The sequence below is a fragment of the Cervus elaphus genome, chromosome 33, assembly GCF_910594005.1.
Source record: "Cervus elaphus chromosome 33, mCerEla1.1, whole genome shotgun sequence".
NCBI lineage: Eukaryota > Metazoa > Chordata > Mammalia > Artiodactyla > Cervidae > Cervus > Cervus elaphus.
Genome location: NC_057847.1, coordinates 77,113,266 through 77,131,004, shown reverse-complemented (window position 1 = coordinate 77,131,004; position 17,739 = coordinate 77,113,266). Strand labels below are relative to the sequence as shown.

The window sequence follows — 17,739 nt, the reverse complement described above, 5'->3', positions numbered from 1 at the left end:
TGCACTGGCGGGAGGATTCTTCACCACTGAGCTACCTGGGACAGCCCAAAGTGGGTGGCATGTGACTCCACATCACACAGATTAAGACAAAGAAAAAGCTGAAGAGTAGCCAGAAGTAACAATATATTTCAAAACAAAACGACAATTCTCTGACAGTCCAGGGGCTGAGCACTTGTCTGCAGCGGGAAGAGTCAATGAAAAGAACAGGGTTGTAGGAAACCAAGGAGGTAGGCATGTTCACCCTTGGTAGACATGTTCACCAAACCGGAGCAGGGTGCAAGGGAACTGTGCCACCTATTGAGGTGGAGAGGGAAAGCTTAACAGTAAAAATGCTAAATATCATATAAATACACAAACTTCTGCTTAAATATAATGATTGAATTCATGCCAGTGTTTTAACTCAGAATAGCATAAAGCTCAGTGTCCTTTTTCTTTTCTTCAGATATTGAAAAGCATTTTTACTTACAGCCTAGGAGCTCGTCAATTTTGGTCAGAAAAATTGACTTTCAGTTGCCTTTGTTTGATTTTGTTTGTTTTGTTTTAATAGTGTGAAAAATGACTTTGACATTAGGATTTTTGAAAGACAAAGTTTATAAAATTTCCATATATCACAAAATCCTATAATGTTCAACATTAGAATAAACTTCAGAGAGCATCTGGTAGACCCTGACATTTCAAAGAGTATGAATTTGCAGCCAAGAGATTTTAAGCATCTGCTGAATAACTCAGCTCTTGTGATTTCAGACACTCCTCTGCCTCCGAGTCTACTGCCTGTTCCTTCTCTGGTTGCTAATATAATCTGCGTGTACTATATATTACAAAAAGACTTTGGAATGTCATCCAGTGATTGTTTTTATTTTAAATAATCTATAATTGAGGCTTAGCAAGGTAAAGTGCAGCAACATGTTTTCCTGCTCAGAGATACACACAGGTATGATCTTCAAAATAAACACAACCAGGAGTCCTCTTTAAAAATGTCTTTGTATTAACAAGGAGTGTGGTGAGAGTGCAAGGAACACAGGTCACGTTGCAAAATTTCCTGAGTTGCTCCTGCTTTTCAAAAGCAGCAGTTTCCCTTCTAGACACGTGCCTAAGAAAATCTAAACCAGCCATTCAGATAGATGCATGTACATACATGCTCATAGTAGCACTATTTACAACAGCCAAAAGGTGGAAATAACTCAGTAGATTAATGGATAAACACAAAGTGGTAAGACCATACAATGGAATATTATTCAGTCATAAAAAGGAGAGGGGTATTGATACATGCTACAATGTTTCTGAGCCTCAAAAACTAGGCTAAGTGGAAAAAGTCAGACATAAAAGGTCACAAAATGATGTGATGCCATTTATAGGAAATATCCTGAATAGGTGAGTTAATATAGACAGAAAGCAGAAGGTTGATTGTGAAGGGTAGGGAGGAGGAAGGTATCGGAGTAACTGATTGTCAGTTCAGGGTCAACTTCCATATTGTAAATGTACTAAATACCTCTGTAGACTTTAAAATAATTAACTTTAAGTTATGCTAATTTTACTTCAATAAAAAATACAGAGAGAAGGTGGGAAGATGGTCTAATGATGATTCAACTTGGCTAGACCACAATACTAGTGTTGTTCAATCAAACACTAATTCAGGTGTTGATGTGAAAGTATGTTGTCATTGTGAATAAAATCCACAATCAGTTGACTGATTGTCCTAGATAATCTGGATTGGTCTGATGCAATCAGCTACAAGACTTTATGGAGAGAGGGGTTCTTCAGGCTCTCTGAAGTATTCCTTGTTGTTTGTCTATTTTATATGTAGTAGTGTGCATATGGGCTTCTCTTGTGACTCAGCTGGTAAAGAATCTGCCTGCAATGTAGAAGACCTGGGTTTGATCCCTGGGCTAGGAAGATCCCTTGGAGAAGGGAAAGGCTACCCACTCCAGTATTCTGGCCTCAAGAATTCCATGGGCTGTACGGTCCATGGGGTCGCAAAGGGTTGGACACAACTGAGCAACTTTCACCCACCCAGTGTGTATGTGTTAATCCCAAACTCCTAATTTATTCTCCTCACCCCACCCCCACAGGGAACTACACACAATATCATACAATAACCTATAATGAAAAGGAATTTGAAAATCATGCACACACACACACACACACACACACACACTTATTTACTTCTCCAGGGGATTTTCCTGACCCAGTGATCGACCCTGGGTCTCCCACATTGCAGGCAGATTCCTTACCATCTGAGCCACCAGGGAAGGCCCATATATATATACACACACATATATATAAGCACTTTGCTGTACATTTGAAACTAACACATTGTATTCGGACTTCATTTTTAAAACATGAGGGGAAAAAAAGAAAATAAAGGATTCCCAAGTCAGACAGGGAAAGACAAATATGATATTGCTTATACATGGAACCTTAAAAAATGGTATAAATGAACTTACTATGAAATAGAAATAGGGTCACAGATGTAGAAAGCAGACTTCTGACCACCAAGGGAGCAAGGTGGGGAGGGACAAGCTGGGAGGTCAGGATTGATCCTGCACACTTCTGTAAAACAGACAACAATAAGGGCCCACTGCATAGCACAGGGAACGCTACTCAACAGTCTGTGATGATCTATTTGGGGATTGAATCTAAAAACAGAGTGAATGTATGTATATGAATAACTGACTCGCTTTGCGGTACAGCGGAACCTAACACAGCATTGTAAATCAACTATACTCTAATAAATATTAATTTAAAAAATTCCTCTTGTGGTTAGCCATGTCTGATAGTTCCAGCCGCTCTTTCTGATGGCCCACCTTGTGTCAGACGTCCATAATCATCTGAACCAATTATTTGCAACGAATCTCAATATATTATCTCTCACAAGCAGGCTTCACAGGTGGAATCCCATCTGATACAAGCAGATTCTAAATTTGAAGATTTGTCATTCAAAGGCCTTTGCTTTCTCTTAACCAGTTTTGCAACAATTCCCTCATAAAGATAGAAATCCTAGAGAAAGAGGAAATATTTCCAATCAATGTACTCTAGAACTTCAGTCACCTGTAGGCGCTGGAGAAATAAATAAGTGTTATGATGGGGTGGGATTATGACAGGTAGACAAGGAAATGTCTACAGCTGGGGTCAAGGATGTTCACTGGAAAACAAACCAAAAAAACAGGACTTGAAAGAACATTTCCCCAGCAGACCATTAGGCCCATCCATCCTCCTTCCCAGATTGACTTTCAGAACCACCCACCCTTCAGGAGGGAGATTGGAAAAGTCTTTCCTAGGAAATATGCTTATTCCAAGGAGAATGACTCAAAGATAAAGTTGGAGTTTTTTCTATTCAAGACCTAGTGCAGCCTTTCGCACAGACCCCAATCAGTGCATTATAACCACTCCATTCTTAAATATAAGCAGATAGCTCAGGGTCATAAAAAGTGTGATGAAATCTAATAGGAGTGAGAAAGACCAACTGACATAACATAAAAAGCAATTAGGGGAAAACAACCATGCAGAAATAAGCAAAAGAAAGGTAGATGTACATGCACAGATTGTTAAATAGACTCAAAGTTATATGAAAAGATAATTCAACCTTGAAACCTCATATTTATATCCAAGAGCTAACCTGGCTGCCACATATAAAAAGTTCTATTCATACCTTTCAAGAGTCACTCTACCAACACATGTAGCCAAAGGCCCCCACCTTCCACAGCACAGCAAAGTAACCATCACAGGACCTGAGATAATGTGAACTTTTGCTGGATTGGAAGATACAAGTGAGACTCAGTGTTCAGAGATCTGGAGAAACTGATGCAACGTGCATTTGAGACACTTTCTAGTGGGAAAACATTCTTGCTCGACATAGCTAGAAATGACTTGCTCATAAACAAGGAAGGGCCTCATCTTACACTCAAGATCAGAAGGGGAACAGTATTCTGGCTAAAGGTGGCTTTACTTTTGTATACATTAATCCCAAACTCCTAATTTATCCTTCCTCCTATTGAAGGTGAAAGTGAAAGCTGCTCAGTTGTGATCAACTCTTTGCAACCCCATGGACTGTAGAGCCCATGGAATTCTCCAGGCCAGAACACTGGAGTGGGTAGTCCTTCCCCCTCTCCAGAGGATCTTCCCGGCCCAGGGATGGAATCTAGGCCCCCTGCATTGCAGGCAGATTCTGTACCAGCTGAGCTGCAGGGAAGCCCTTCCTCCTGTTATCACCCTTTGATGACCATGAGTTTGTTTTCTATGCCTGTGAGTCTGTTTCTGTTTCATAAATCAGTTCCTCTGTGTCATATTTTAGTCTCCACATATAAGCATATTATATGATATTTGTCTTTCCTTTTCTGACTTAGTTTGCTTAATATGATACTCTCTAGGTCCATCCATGTTGCTTCAAGTGGCACTATGTCATTCTTTTCTTACAGCTGAATAATATTCTGCTGTCTAAATGTACTACATCTTATCTATTCATTTCTCTGTTGATGGACGTTTACATTGCTTCCATGTCTTAGCCTGGAGAAGAAAACGGCAACCCACTCCAGTGTTCTTGCCTGGAGAATCCCAGGGATGGGGGAGCCTGGTGGGCTGCCGTCTATGGGGTCGCATAGAGTCGGACACGACTGAAGTGACTTAGCAGCAGCAGCATGTCTTGGCTATTGTAAATAATGCTGCTGTGTACATTGGGGTGCGTGTAGATGGTCTTATATTTGATTTCTCTTTTCTCTGGCTTCTTGATGTTCTTAGAATCTAATTTCCATGAGTTAGAGTTCCATTGTTCTATTATTTCTGCTTGTGTGCAACTTTATGTCCCTACCTAGTCCCCTGGATTTTTTCAGGGCAGAAACAACTACTTGCCCTTCTCCAGTCATCTCAGCACATCTAGCTACTGGAACATGCATCGTGGCAGAAGCTTGGCAAGTGTCAGCTGGTAGCCTGAGGGCTAATTATCACCCCCTCCGTCTCGCTCGGGTTGGCCTATGGCACACCTGCTGGGATGGCGGCAGCTGGGCTTGGTCGTGACCATGAAAAACATGAGCGTCAGTTGCTCGTCTGGTATTTGCCAACCACTGGGTCCAGTTCCATTACTCTATTCAAAACCCCTAAACTAAGTGAGACTGAGCGTCCAAGATGGTTTCATTTTTAGCACTGATAATCCCACGTCCCTGGAAACGACTGAGTCTTTGGCCAACCATTCTGAAAACAGGCAGTCTGTCTGTAATACACTAATCAAAAGAGCTGTGTTTGTAAAACACACAGAAAACAGAGCACAAAGACTTGTACTACAAGATGGTAGTGATAAAAATGTGGATAACAGCACATCTCTGCCTTCAAAGACTGCAGTCAGCCCCAGGGAAACAGTTATATTCAGAGAGAAGAAATACAAATCTGGGGATTGTGAGCAAACTCAGGGCAGAGGGAGACATCCTACAAAGTGGTGGACTGGTCTGTGGCTCTTCTCCCTGGACTGGATGATAAGCATTTCACAAATCCCAAAGCAGGCCTGGGGTGTTGGCTTAAAGGAGGAGTACAAAGTATCAGCTTTATAATCCATTGTGCATGGCCTGAGTGGGTAAACATGGGCCCAGGCTTGATCAGATGGTTTAACTTCCCTCTGCAGTGACTACACGGCTACCACCTTTTCTATTCTCTCGTGCTTACCTTTCCAGTCCACCTTATACTTCGACCCACCCACCCAGTGAATTACCTAGTTCTCCCAACTCTTATTTTAAATTCCACTGCTATTCCCTTATTCTGTTCTTTCCCTCGCAGAGGATGGGTTTTAGTGTAACCTCCACATCAGTCTCTCCATCCTGCCCACATTTGACCTGTTACCCACAAAAGACCCAACAGCAGCTCTGGCCATGAGACTTCTCTTAGCTGGCTTCTCCCATCTATGTAATGAATTCTGGACTCCTTTGCAGAGCCCTGAAGATTCTTGGGAATATGGTCCCAAGTGAAATTTCCTCTTTTTCCTTCTCCTCTCCTCCACAGTGTAAACAAGATCATCTGAAGATAGCCCCTTCACTGTTCCCAGCATACTCTCTTTGTCTCCCTGCTGTCTTATTTGGTCCATACCACCTATAATCTAAGTTATGGTTTTTCCAGTAGTCACGTATGGATGTGAGAGTTGAACCATAAAGAAGGCTGAATGTCGAAGGCTTGATGCTTGCTAACTGTGGTGCTGAAGACTCTTGAGAGTCCCTTGGACAGCAAGGAGATTCAACCAGTCAGTCCTAAAGGAAATCACCCTGAAGAATCACCAATGAATAATTGGAAGTACTGATGCTGAAGCTCCAATACTTTGGCCACCTGATGTGAAGAACTAAATCTTTGTAAAATACTTTGATGCTGGAAAGATTGAGGGCAGGAGGAGAAGATGCAACAGAAGATGAGATGGTTGGATGGGATTACTGACTCAGTGGACATGAGTTTGAGCAAACTCAGGGAAATAGTGAGGGACAGGGAAGCCTGGAGTGCTGCAGTCCATGGGGTCACAAGGAGTTGGACATGAATTAGCGACTGAACAACAACAATCCCTCTTTCCTAGAACACACTCCACCTCTTAAGACCACATCTGGCTTTGAGACCAGGGTAGGAGTGATCTCTTCCATGACACTCTTCTGAATCATCTAAGCTAGAAATGATTCTCCCTCATAAGAATTCTAACTTTCTTCGATCTGCATATCACTTATCAAAATTACTCATATTGTAATTATTAAATGTGTCTTGTCTCCATAGATATGGGTTTTATTACTTCAGGAACAATGATCCTTAAATATATCTTTAAAGTGTTCTGAGTTTCACTTAACATCTTGATTTGTACATAATAGGTGCTCAAATGCTATGCATTGAATGAGTTATCTGGGAATAATGCTAAGGAATCATTTTACCAATTTCAAACATTTAGATATTTTCTTTCAAGAAAGTTTTCACCTATGCAAAGCTGATACTCTAGATACACATAGAGAAAATATACGAGAAGGGTAGAACACATATCCAAGTTTGGGAGCAGATTAGAATAACCAGAAACTCCTCCTAAAGGATGAACTCAAACCAGAAATTTTCTCAGTGTTCATGCTGATTTACTTATTTATCCTCCCAACAGGAAAGTCATCAGTGTGCCTCTTTATCAAAGAAATGGTACAGATCATTGGTATTTTAGCCACTGGTCTCAAATCTTGATCCTGATAACTGAGAAAATCCTTGTGGAAATGAAATGGAAAAATACAGGGATTCAGATCAAATCTTTCCCAGAAGTGGATATCCTATAATCACACCTGAGTGTAAAGGGGCTTCATGCTATTTTAATCTGTTTTAATACTCCAAAAATTAAGTCCCAGTAGACTAAGTGAATGGGGGCTTCCCAGGTGACACCAGCGGTAAGGAGCCTGCCTGGTAATGCAGGAGTCGTAAGAGACGCGGTTACAATCCCTGGGTCAGGAAGACCCCCTGGAGTAGGGCATGGCAAGCCACCCCAGTCTTCACGCCTGGAGAACCCACGGACAGAGGAGCCTGGCAGGCTGCCATGCACAGGGTGGCAGAGGGTCGGACACAACTGAAGTGGCTTAGGACACACTCACAGACTAAATGAATAACCAGGAACCGATGATTCTCTTTCTGCTTTGACTTCTCCTCCTTACCCACAAGAAAACACTCAGAATTCTGCCTCTGCTGGCTCCACAGGTCCTTTCCAGCTTCTGGCCCTTCCTGCCAAGCTTGGGATAGAGACCTAAAAGGCGGGCACAGAGTTCATTAGTCTTAGCTCGGATCCTCTTCACTTCATTACCTTGTCAACACTGACACTTTTAACACTGGTCTAGATTCCCCAGGCAAAGGATGAACAAATCAATGCAGTGCCATTGGCAAGGAAAAGGGATATCAGCCAAAGAAAATCAATAGGCAGTGTGGCTACATCATCTCAAGAAAAATAGTTGCTGTTTTCAAATACCACCCATGTGTCCCGTGTGCCAAACACTTTACACACCCTGTGTGTTATCTTTACAACAAATTGATTAAAAAATATTTCTATTGCTTTACAGATGAGGAAACTGGAGCTCAGAGAGGTGAACATAACAGTGACATAGCTAGTAAAGGACAAGTATAGAATTTGAGCTGCCAACTGTCTAATTCCAAACACATTGTCTACATCACTACCAGGCACCATTGTGAGAAAAATGCATGGTGTCTAAGTAACCTGGAGATCCTTATCGAAGATCTGGTTGTAGCTGCTTGTATAACATGGAGCCCGTTAACGTGTCGTATGATGATCTTTCAGCTCCTAGAGCTGTAACATCTACATATTATGCTCTATTTCTTTTTCCTTCAAGAACACTATGGGAGTTTGGGGTTAGCAGATGCAAGCTTTTATAAAGAGAATGGATAAACATGACCCTTACTAGTATATAGCACAAAAAACTATATTCAATGTTCTATTATAAATCATAATGGAAAAATATGAAAAAAGAATGTGTGTATATATATATACGACTGAACCACTTTTCTGTATAGCAGAAATTAACATAATATTTTAAATCATTTATACTTCAACAAAATTTTAAAAAAAAACTAATTTAAAAAGAAACATTATAAACAGTGTGTGCCTGTAAATATGGCAGCAAGAAGGATAAAAGCATAAATAAGACTCAGGTCCTCTCTTTGGAACTCCACGATTACCCCAGAGTGGGGAGGGGCGGAGGTGGTCGTCAACATCCTTAAAAGTCAGACTAGCCCCCACTTCCTGACTTACAGCTTTCTGTAGTTAGTCCCTACCATTCTCAGGACAAGACCCAGACTCTCATTATGGCTAGTGAGACTCATGGGGTTCTGGTCCCTGCTCACCTCTCGTGGCCCCATCACTTGCCATCTTGCGCTCTGGTTTTCAGCCTCCTGTGCCCAGAGACGCGACTTTATTTCTCTTTTGCTCACTGGGTCCCTCCTCTGTTTAGTGTCAACTTAGACGTCCCTTCCTCCAAGTGGCGTTTCCATGCCCCTTCTCCCGCCAGCATACCACGCAGGTCACTCTGGGCTTACCTGTCTGCTTACTGGTCTATTTTCTCACTAGATTGTGAGTGCCTTGAGGGTGCAGACTGTCCTTTACTCTTTGTATCAACAGTGCCTAGCTTGGTACCTTTCTTGGTGCAGTTAGGAAATAGTGCATATTTGTTTAATGAATACAAAATCAGAATACATCCCACACTTTGAAGCTTACTTGATGCACCAAGTATCACACAGTTCCAATCCATCAGAGGCAGCTTTAATTGTGAGAGCATACATTCAAATAATGTCAGATATGCTTCCCCTGGTTTAATACTCTTAAGATGATTTTATTAGAAACCGAGAATTGGCCATATGTGCCCCTTCACTATTTACCAAGCATCAGAGTCAAGGTTACATAATGTTTTTTCATTCATTCATTCCACCCAAGCAGAAAGAAAGAGAGAAATTCAAGCTTTTTTATGCAAAGAGTGAGTAGCCATCTTATTTTTTTTTCCCCTTAGCATTCCTCTTTTAGGTCTGGAAGACATTAGAGTCCAATGTCATTCTTGAGAGAAAAGTATTTGGGTCAGAAGGGGTGACTTCTTATGTACTTATTCCTGTTACTGCAAGCATTTACTGAGTTTCCATTATGCCATGCATCATGTTAGCCACATTACCACCGAGTCTTCCAAATAGTAACTGACATTATTATAATAAATACCTACATTCCAATTGAGAAAAGTAAAGCTCAGAGAATTAAGTTATTTGTCCGGGTCAATTAGTCAGCACTAGACTTTGATTGGAATCGAGAGTGGATTCCAAAACCTGACTTACAATAAATATGCTATTTCCCCTCCACAACTAAAGCCTGGCCCTAGAGTTTACTTTTAAGCCCATCATGGCTAAGGCTAGGGACACAAGGTTTTAGTTTAGGAAACAGAAAATAGAGTGTGTTTTTTGTTTGGTTTGGTTTTGTTAATCTGGACTGTCTCATGTTATTTCTTAATAACCAAAATACGGCAGGACTGATTGGGAGTGCCGGATCCAGATCTCAATGTGTGAAATTACATGCCAAGTCCACCCCTGGCTACTGTTGTGACACCAGACCAGTCACTTAACCTCAGTGACACAGTTTCCTCATCTATAATGTACGAGTAATAATAGTCTTGTCTTCTTGGGTTGTGGAGGAGAAAAAAATTAGCTAACATAAGAGCTCAACAATCTAAGTGTCCATGGTCAAATGAACGGGTAAAGAAGGTGAAGCACATATATGTACAATGAAGCATTTATTATCATTTAGTCTCTAAGTCAGGTCTGACTCTTTGCAACCCCACGGACTGTAGCCCACCAGGATCCTCTGTCCATGGGATTCTCCAGGCAGGAATACTGGAGTGGGCTGCCATTTCCTTCTCCAGGGGATCTTCCAGACCCAGGAATCAAACCCACGTCTCCTGCATTGGCAGCAGATTCTTTATCACTGAGCCACCGGGGAGCCTACAATGGAATATTACTCGGCCCCAAAGAAGAATGAAATAACGCCGTCCGCAGCAACGTGGATGGATCCTGAGACGGTCACATCAGTGAACGAGTCAGAGGAGAATGAGCATGTGTGACATCACTTACATGCGGGGTCGTAAAAAATGATATGAGCAAACTTTTTACAAAACAGAAACAGACTCACTAACATAGAAAACAAACGTATGGTTACCAAAGATGAAACAGGGGGAAAGGATGAATTTCAAATTTGAGATTAATAGATACAGAGTTCTATATATAAAATAAATAAATAACAAGGACCTACTGTGTAGCATAGGGAACTATAACCAATATCTTGTAATGAACTCTAATAGAAAAGGATCTGAAAAAGAATATGTATTATATACACATATATATATATATGTTTGTGTATGTATATATTTGTGCATGTGTGTATAACTGGGTAACTTTGCTGTACATCTGAAACTATCACAATGCCGAATTATTCTTCAATTGAAGTGTTAGTCACTCAGTCATGTCCAGCTCTTTGTGACCCCATGGACTGTTGCCTTCCGGGCTCCTCTTTTCCATGGGACTATCTGGGCAAGAATACTGGAGTGGGTTGACATTCTCTTCTCCAGAGAGTCTTCCCAACCCAGGGATTGAACTTGGGTCCCCTGCATTTCAGACATTGCAGACAGATTCTTTACCTGATGAGCCATCAGGGAAGCCCAAACTTCAATTAAAATAAGGAAAAAATAAGACATAAGAGTTTAGATCTAACTAATTATTAAATAATATAAGCAATGTTATTATTATTATTACTTTTTATATAATAGTCATATCATTGGCTTCTGGTAAACCACACAAAATATCCTTTGTTAACAGAGTCAGGAGAAGACATATAAAGTTTGCTAAAAGACATACAAATTTTGGTTTTTGCTTTTATAAAAAAAATGCATTTGACTTTTACAAAGAAGCGCAAGTATGCAGTAGGTCTGGGTTCTGATCATGCACTAGTTCCTTTAAAATGTAAAATAACATTACATTTTTCAATCAGGAGATAACACACATTCCTGTTCCTTAAGGTGAAACTAAATCATCTATTGTATATCCCATGAAGAAAAATGGAGTTCATTATTTTCAAAAGAAATGGAAACAAATCCCCTGTAGCCCAGCTGTGATTCAGTGTTGGTTATCTTTAAGTTAGAAAGGATAAGATGGGTATTTAGGAAGGTGGAATGATTACTGATATATGATAGTTCTAGATCTTTTAAAACTCTTCATTCACAAAGAGTTCAGATTAGATTAACCTGAATTATTTTTCTTTCTTGGGGAAACTATCATTAACAAAATTTTGGACATAATATGAGACAATTACACACAATATCAGAATTTGAAACAGGAAGGGCTGTGGTTTGGAGGGGCTGTGGTTTGGAGATCTTTTTATTTGCTAAAGAACTAGGAATGGCCAAAAACAAAGTGAAACATTATTTAATAAACCTATCCTTTAAAAATGAAATAATTTTTTTCCAGGAGTCTCTTTGGAAGCTACAAACTTGTCCCAAGGAAGATAACAAGCATTTCTTAAAAGAGGGACTCTCAACTATTCGTTTTTTGTTGCAACACACTGGGACTGTTGTTTGATGTATACAAACACAATGCAGTCCCCAAATTATGCACAACTCCACGCCTCTCTCTCCTGGTGAAAAGAGGCAGCAGAATGCGAATGAAAAAAGCAATGCTGTTACTGGATTATTGTTGATTCGTCCTCTCTAGCAAGAATACCTTGTCTTCCTTTTGAGAAATAAGCATCCCCTTATTCTTAATATGTGTGGTTGATATTGACCTGAACCCTCCGCCCCATCCAGAGCCATAGTCGGGCGCATAATCAGTGTATCCCCAATGCCCTGGACCCGCCATCACCTACAACTGTCACCTGACACAGATTGCTCCTCTGAGATTCAATCCAGGATTTTTTCTGGAAATTTTAGAAATGAGAGGCTTTCTTTCCACCAGGGCTGTTGAAATAGTAGTTATGAAGCATGGGACTGCTGATTCCACGTTTGTTACCATTGAAATTCTGCCTGAGAATAAAGTCCCATAGAGAGGTAAAGAGGGTCAGAGGTGGAAAGAGAAACAGACAGACAGATAGACAAAGGCTTCATCACAGTCACGTTTGAACTCCTGAACCCAGCTGTGCCTGAAGCAAAACTTACACTCTGAAGCTTCCATTTTCACCAACTATTTTATGGTCACTGTTTAAACTGGTTAACGCTGATATACCATTAAAACCGTCTGAACTCACATTCCCATCTTCAAGGCTCACCATGGTTCAGAATTGCTCTTTTAGAACACATTTGAGTCCATTTTGGAAGTTATCTTTATAACAACTTTTCTAAACTCATTAAAATAAAACTAGAAACAAAGCAAAATACAGTTATCCTCTATTTTTGCCATGATCTTCAAAAATCAAAAGCTTCTGACATGTATGGAGCATGTGCTAAATACCAAATACTTCAAATGCTCTGTATATAGTGTCTTATGGAATGCTTACTCAAATCTATGAATTAAATGCTATCATCCTCATTTTACTGACAAGGGACTGTAGACAGATTTGACAGTTCACAATGGTCATACGGCAATAAGAAAGCCAAACATGACTTAGTCTCTAAAAAGCTGAGCATCTCTCACTCCGTAATTTTGCTTTTAAATGTAATATCATTTGCACAAGTTTTGAATCAGATGGAGGGCCCAACTACTTAGAAAATTAAAAAAAAAAAAAAAAACGAGTACAGTCTTACAAAACAAGTACTTTGAAATATCCACCTTTTGTTTATATGCATAAATTTTGCTGCATTGCCTAAAAATGGCAGCCATAACTCTTCACTTATAAAATGCCTGAGGAATGATTTAACATGAACAGAATCAGGAATTTAGACAACAATGCTCTGATATTGCAGAAGACACAGTAGCTGTGATGTTCAAAACTGAGGGATTTGGGAGAATCAAAGAATCCTGTTCTCTAGACACAATCAGAATTCACTTCATATGGACAAGCCCAAGGCACAGGCAAGTGCTCACAGCTAGTTCTGCAATTCCTAAATTAGCTGGAATTTTTTTGCAGATTGAGAAGGAATTCTCCCAATTTCTATATGGCTTGTTAGGGCCAAGTGAATTTTGAAGCTACCTGGGCAAACAGCCATCAGAGCAGAAGAATGTCTCTGCCAACTGTGAGCTTTAGCCTACCAAACTGGCAAGTAGGCAAAAGAAATTAATAAATGAATAATCTTCTAAGTATGCCCTGAGGGCAAATAGCATTTGAATGTCTATGTGGAATTTGGCAGCTACAGTTTAAAAGCAGTATACAGTTCCTTTCCATCTAAGCTTGAAGATGTTTCTATATTTTAAAAAGTAATGGCTTCCTAAATCTGCAGTATAGTAAGAGTCTCCACTCAGGAAGAAAACAATAATAATGATAATAAATTCCTTAATTTTTAGCTTCAATGCTATACATATATATAAATTTTGCCATTAAATTTAATTATATACTCTGGAACAGTAAATTAAGAGAAATCAGGACTAGAAAACATAAAACAAGATAAAAAGCAAACAAAAAATGCAGTTCCTATGGAGAAGGAAATGGCAACCCACTCCAGTATTCTTGCCTGGAAAAATCCATGGACAGAGGAGTCTGGCGGGCCGAAATCCATGGGATTACATGACTGATCGTGTGTGCACGAGGGTGGAGGGAGATGGGTTGGTAGCAAGAAACTGGTAGAACTAAAAAATAAATAAATAAAAAAATAAATAAAAAATGCAGTTCCTTTTAGAAGGTTCAAACTTTCTAAATTTCTAAATCTGACAGAATGTTCATGTTCCTGCACCAGTGCTAAATTGGACAGACATAGAAACATACAGGTAATTCACACTATTTGAATCTAAGGAATGCAGTTCTATATTTCTAAAGAATTCAGTAATTTTTCAAAAAGATGATCTTGTTCAAAAGGGTGACTTCCCTAAATAAACACATTTTTTTTCTTTTTAATGCTATTTTCACTTCAATCTATTCATGTAATAGACCATAAGCAAGCATTTTTCTTCTTAAAAGTCAAAGAATGTCAGTAAACAAAGGAACAAACCTAACAACAACACATGATTCACCATGGGTGAACACACACAATGCAATTTTAACGTCCACGATTATGTCTTCTATTTTCATGAACTAGTCTTTATATCACAGAAATTTTCAGGAAAGACATGTTTATTCATCTTGTTATCTATATAGCACATATCATGTAGAACCATCACTGGTGCTAAATAAATACCTTCTAGAATGATGAATTTGCCCTTTCTCTTAAAGAAATAAAATGAATACATGTGTTGCTTTACAATGGAATGCTATTACTGAGGAAAACTGGAACAGATTTGCTATACTTACTTGCCTTTGGTATATACTATGAAAAAATGCCTGAAAATACTTGTTTTAGAGTTGAAAATGTCCAATGCAATACTAGACGTTTCTAAAGTTGTGGAGTAGGTGTTGCATTTGTCATAAATACTATGTTCCCTTTTCTGCACCATTCCTACCTACAGCAAATATTCCTAGTCCAAGTTCTTTCTGATGCATGAGGCTTCCTTCCAAAAGGTCTGCAGGATAATGTCCCTCCTTAATAATGAACCTAATGTTCATGTCATCTTCTCTCACCTCTAGATACAGACCTTTCAAAGACCAAAAGTATGGAGGTTAATTATGGATCCAAATGCTCTGCTCTGCTTCTAGCCGTTTGGACAGGAAGAAAGGTGGGCAGGCAGGGGTTTTCCACACTTGGTCCAACGAAGACATTTTATTGACATTTATCTTCCTCAACAATAACCTAATATTTTCTAAAACAAAACGACAAGCTGGCCCTCAATTATCTAGTGTGTGCTCAGTTGCCCAGTCATGGCCGACCTTTGCCACCACAGAGACTGTAGCCCACCAGGCTCCTTTGTTCATGGGATTTCTCAGGCAAGAATAATGGAATGGGTTGCTATTTCCTACTGCAGGGGATCTTCCCGACCCAGGGATTGAACCCACATCTCCTTCATCTTCTGCATTGGCAGAGAGATTCTTACCCACTGAGCCACCCAGGAAGATAATTTAGTACAAGGTACAGTAATTTAGTAACTTGCTTTAAATTTTCATCCTTTCAGTCTTACATATTAGGGGTTTAGTTCAAAAGACAGAAATGCCATGGGAATGTCATACACAGTGTCAATACTAACAGAAAGAAATTTTAAATAAGAGGATGTTTTTAGAGCTGCCATTGCAAAGCAGGTAACATGAAAACAGCCCAAGCTTGGTGAGCCGATAGCCCTAGGAATTTCTCCTCTCAAAATTCTTCTGAAATGTGGATTCAGTGGCTAAAGATAAATTTAGGTATGAGGGGACATGTAATATACCAGATACTCAAAAAAGTAATTCTGCTTCATTAAAACCAAACAACACATTTTTAATATTTTGTTAAGCTTCAGGAAACAAAGAGGAATCCTAAGCTTGGGGAAGATTTTAGGGGAAATAAATGCAAAACCAAGACAGTAAGTTATCAGCCTACATTAAGTTTGCATCCAGGAGAGTACCTGAATCATCTTGAAGAACAGGAGTCCTGGCCTTGACCTGTTACTAAGTGAAGATACTCAATTTAAAATATTCACAGTGAAACCAGTGAAAATGGACAAGAAAAATAAAATCACCTAACAGAAAAAAGAATAAGTCTGAGGTTTATCTAGTGCAGGTCAAAGCTAATTGAGTAGAGAGAATAAGAAAGAAGCATTAAAGAGATGCTGAGAATTTTTGAGAGCTAATGAACAGATACATATGAATAATACATATGAACTAGATACACAGAAACTAATGAAGAAATATAAGAAACATAAACATATCAACTAAGACAATTAAATAGAAGTCTACAATCAGATACATGGTAATAAAACTTTCAAACACAAAATTTAAAGAAATGACCTTAAAAATAGGTTTAGGGTGTTGGGTGTGGGGGGTGGTCAGTGTATTTTCAAAGACAGGACAGACTGACAGCCAGCTTTTCAACAGTCACATCAGACAATGGATGAGTAGAGTCCAGCGACGTGCTGGTGAGGGTTTAACCTGGCTGCCAAGGACCCCAAGGACCCTGACTTGTAGCATTTCGGAGATACATGGAATAGAAACTCCTAGGTTGGCCAATTTCAAACTACCATTGTGAAATCACCAGATGCAGAATTGTGCAGGGATATGTATAACAGGTTCTTATGAGCCAGTGTGAGCTGGTTCCATCACATCCATGAATAAATCGTTAAGATATAAGGGAAAAGTGTCCTTCAATGTTGAATTACATATCTAGCAAAATTATCTTCCAGGAACAAAGGGGAAAAATGAATGACTTATTTTCAGATAAAGGACCACTTATACAGAAAAAAGTTCAAAAGAATTTACATCAGAAAGAAGGAAATTAAATCTGGCAGAAAGTAAAAGGTTTTGGAACAACAAATTAGTAACTACATTGGTAAGTCCAAAAAGCAGTGTCTACGTAAAATAATAATTACTATTAGCAGGAGGGGAAATGGAATAAGAAATAAACATAAAATTCAAACTACAAGTTGGTCAGTGTTGACTGGCTCATTCAACTGCCATTTTGGAAAGCAAAACTGACATTTTCCAGACCTGATAGCAGATAGATTTCTGGATGCACATTATGTTCTGGAAACTAAATACAATTTATGGATCTGGAAGGTTGTAGTGGGACAGGAGTCATTTTTTCTGCCTTTTCAGCTTTTCCTACTGGCCAGCAAAGTCATGGCAACTTGAAGTCTTTTCTCTGCCGCCATTACTAAGGGGCCTTCTCCACCTGCTGGACGCTAACACACAGCACCGCGTCGGTGACTGCGTGGTCGGTAGTGGCTTCCCGTTCATCAGCTCAGAACTGCTGGGAGTCACTCCGGAAGACCAGCAAGAATGCACACTGGAAGTGCCGTCACAGTTTTGTAAGTAACTTATTTCCTGAGTTACATCCATTCCTGCTTAGAATGTCTCCAGCTATGAATGTTTCCTGCACTGTGTTGTGACTGAGAGAATAGAAAAGAGCATGCTGGAATCACAGGAAAAGTTGAACAACTAGAAAATAGAGAGGCAGAAACAAACCCAACCATCCAAACAACCCAAAAATGCACTGGGCCTTACATTTGCCAGTTTATGAAACAGAAGATGCCAGACTGAATGAAAATACAATATTTGTTTGTCTGCTCTTCACAAGATCCTAT

At 39.6% G+C, this 17,739-nt stretch overlaps 1 protein-coding gene across 2 annotated transcripts in view; it reads right to left on the bottom strand.

Annotated features, from left to right (window-relative positions):
• CNTNAP5 (contactin associated protein family member 5) overlaps window positions 1–17,739 on the bottom strand; it is a 995,558-nt gene that overhangs the window by 43,467 nt on the left and 934,352 nt on the right. The gene's annotated exons all lie outside the window — the stretch shown is intronic.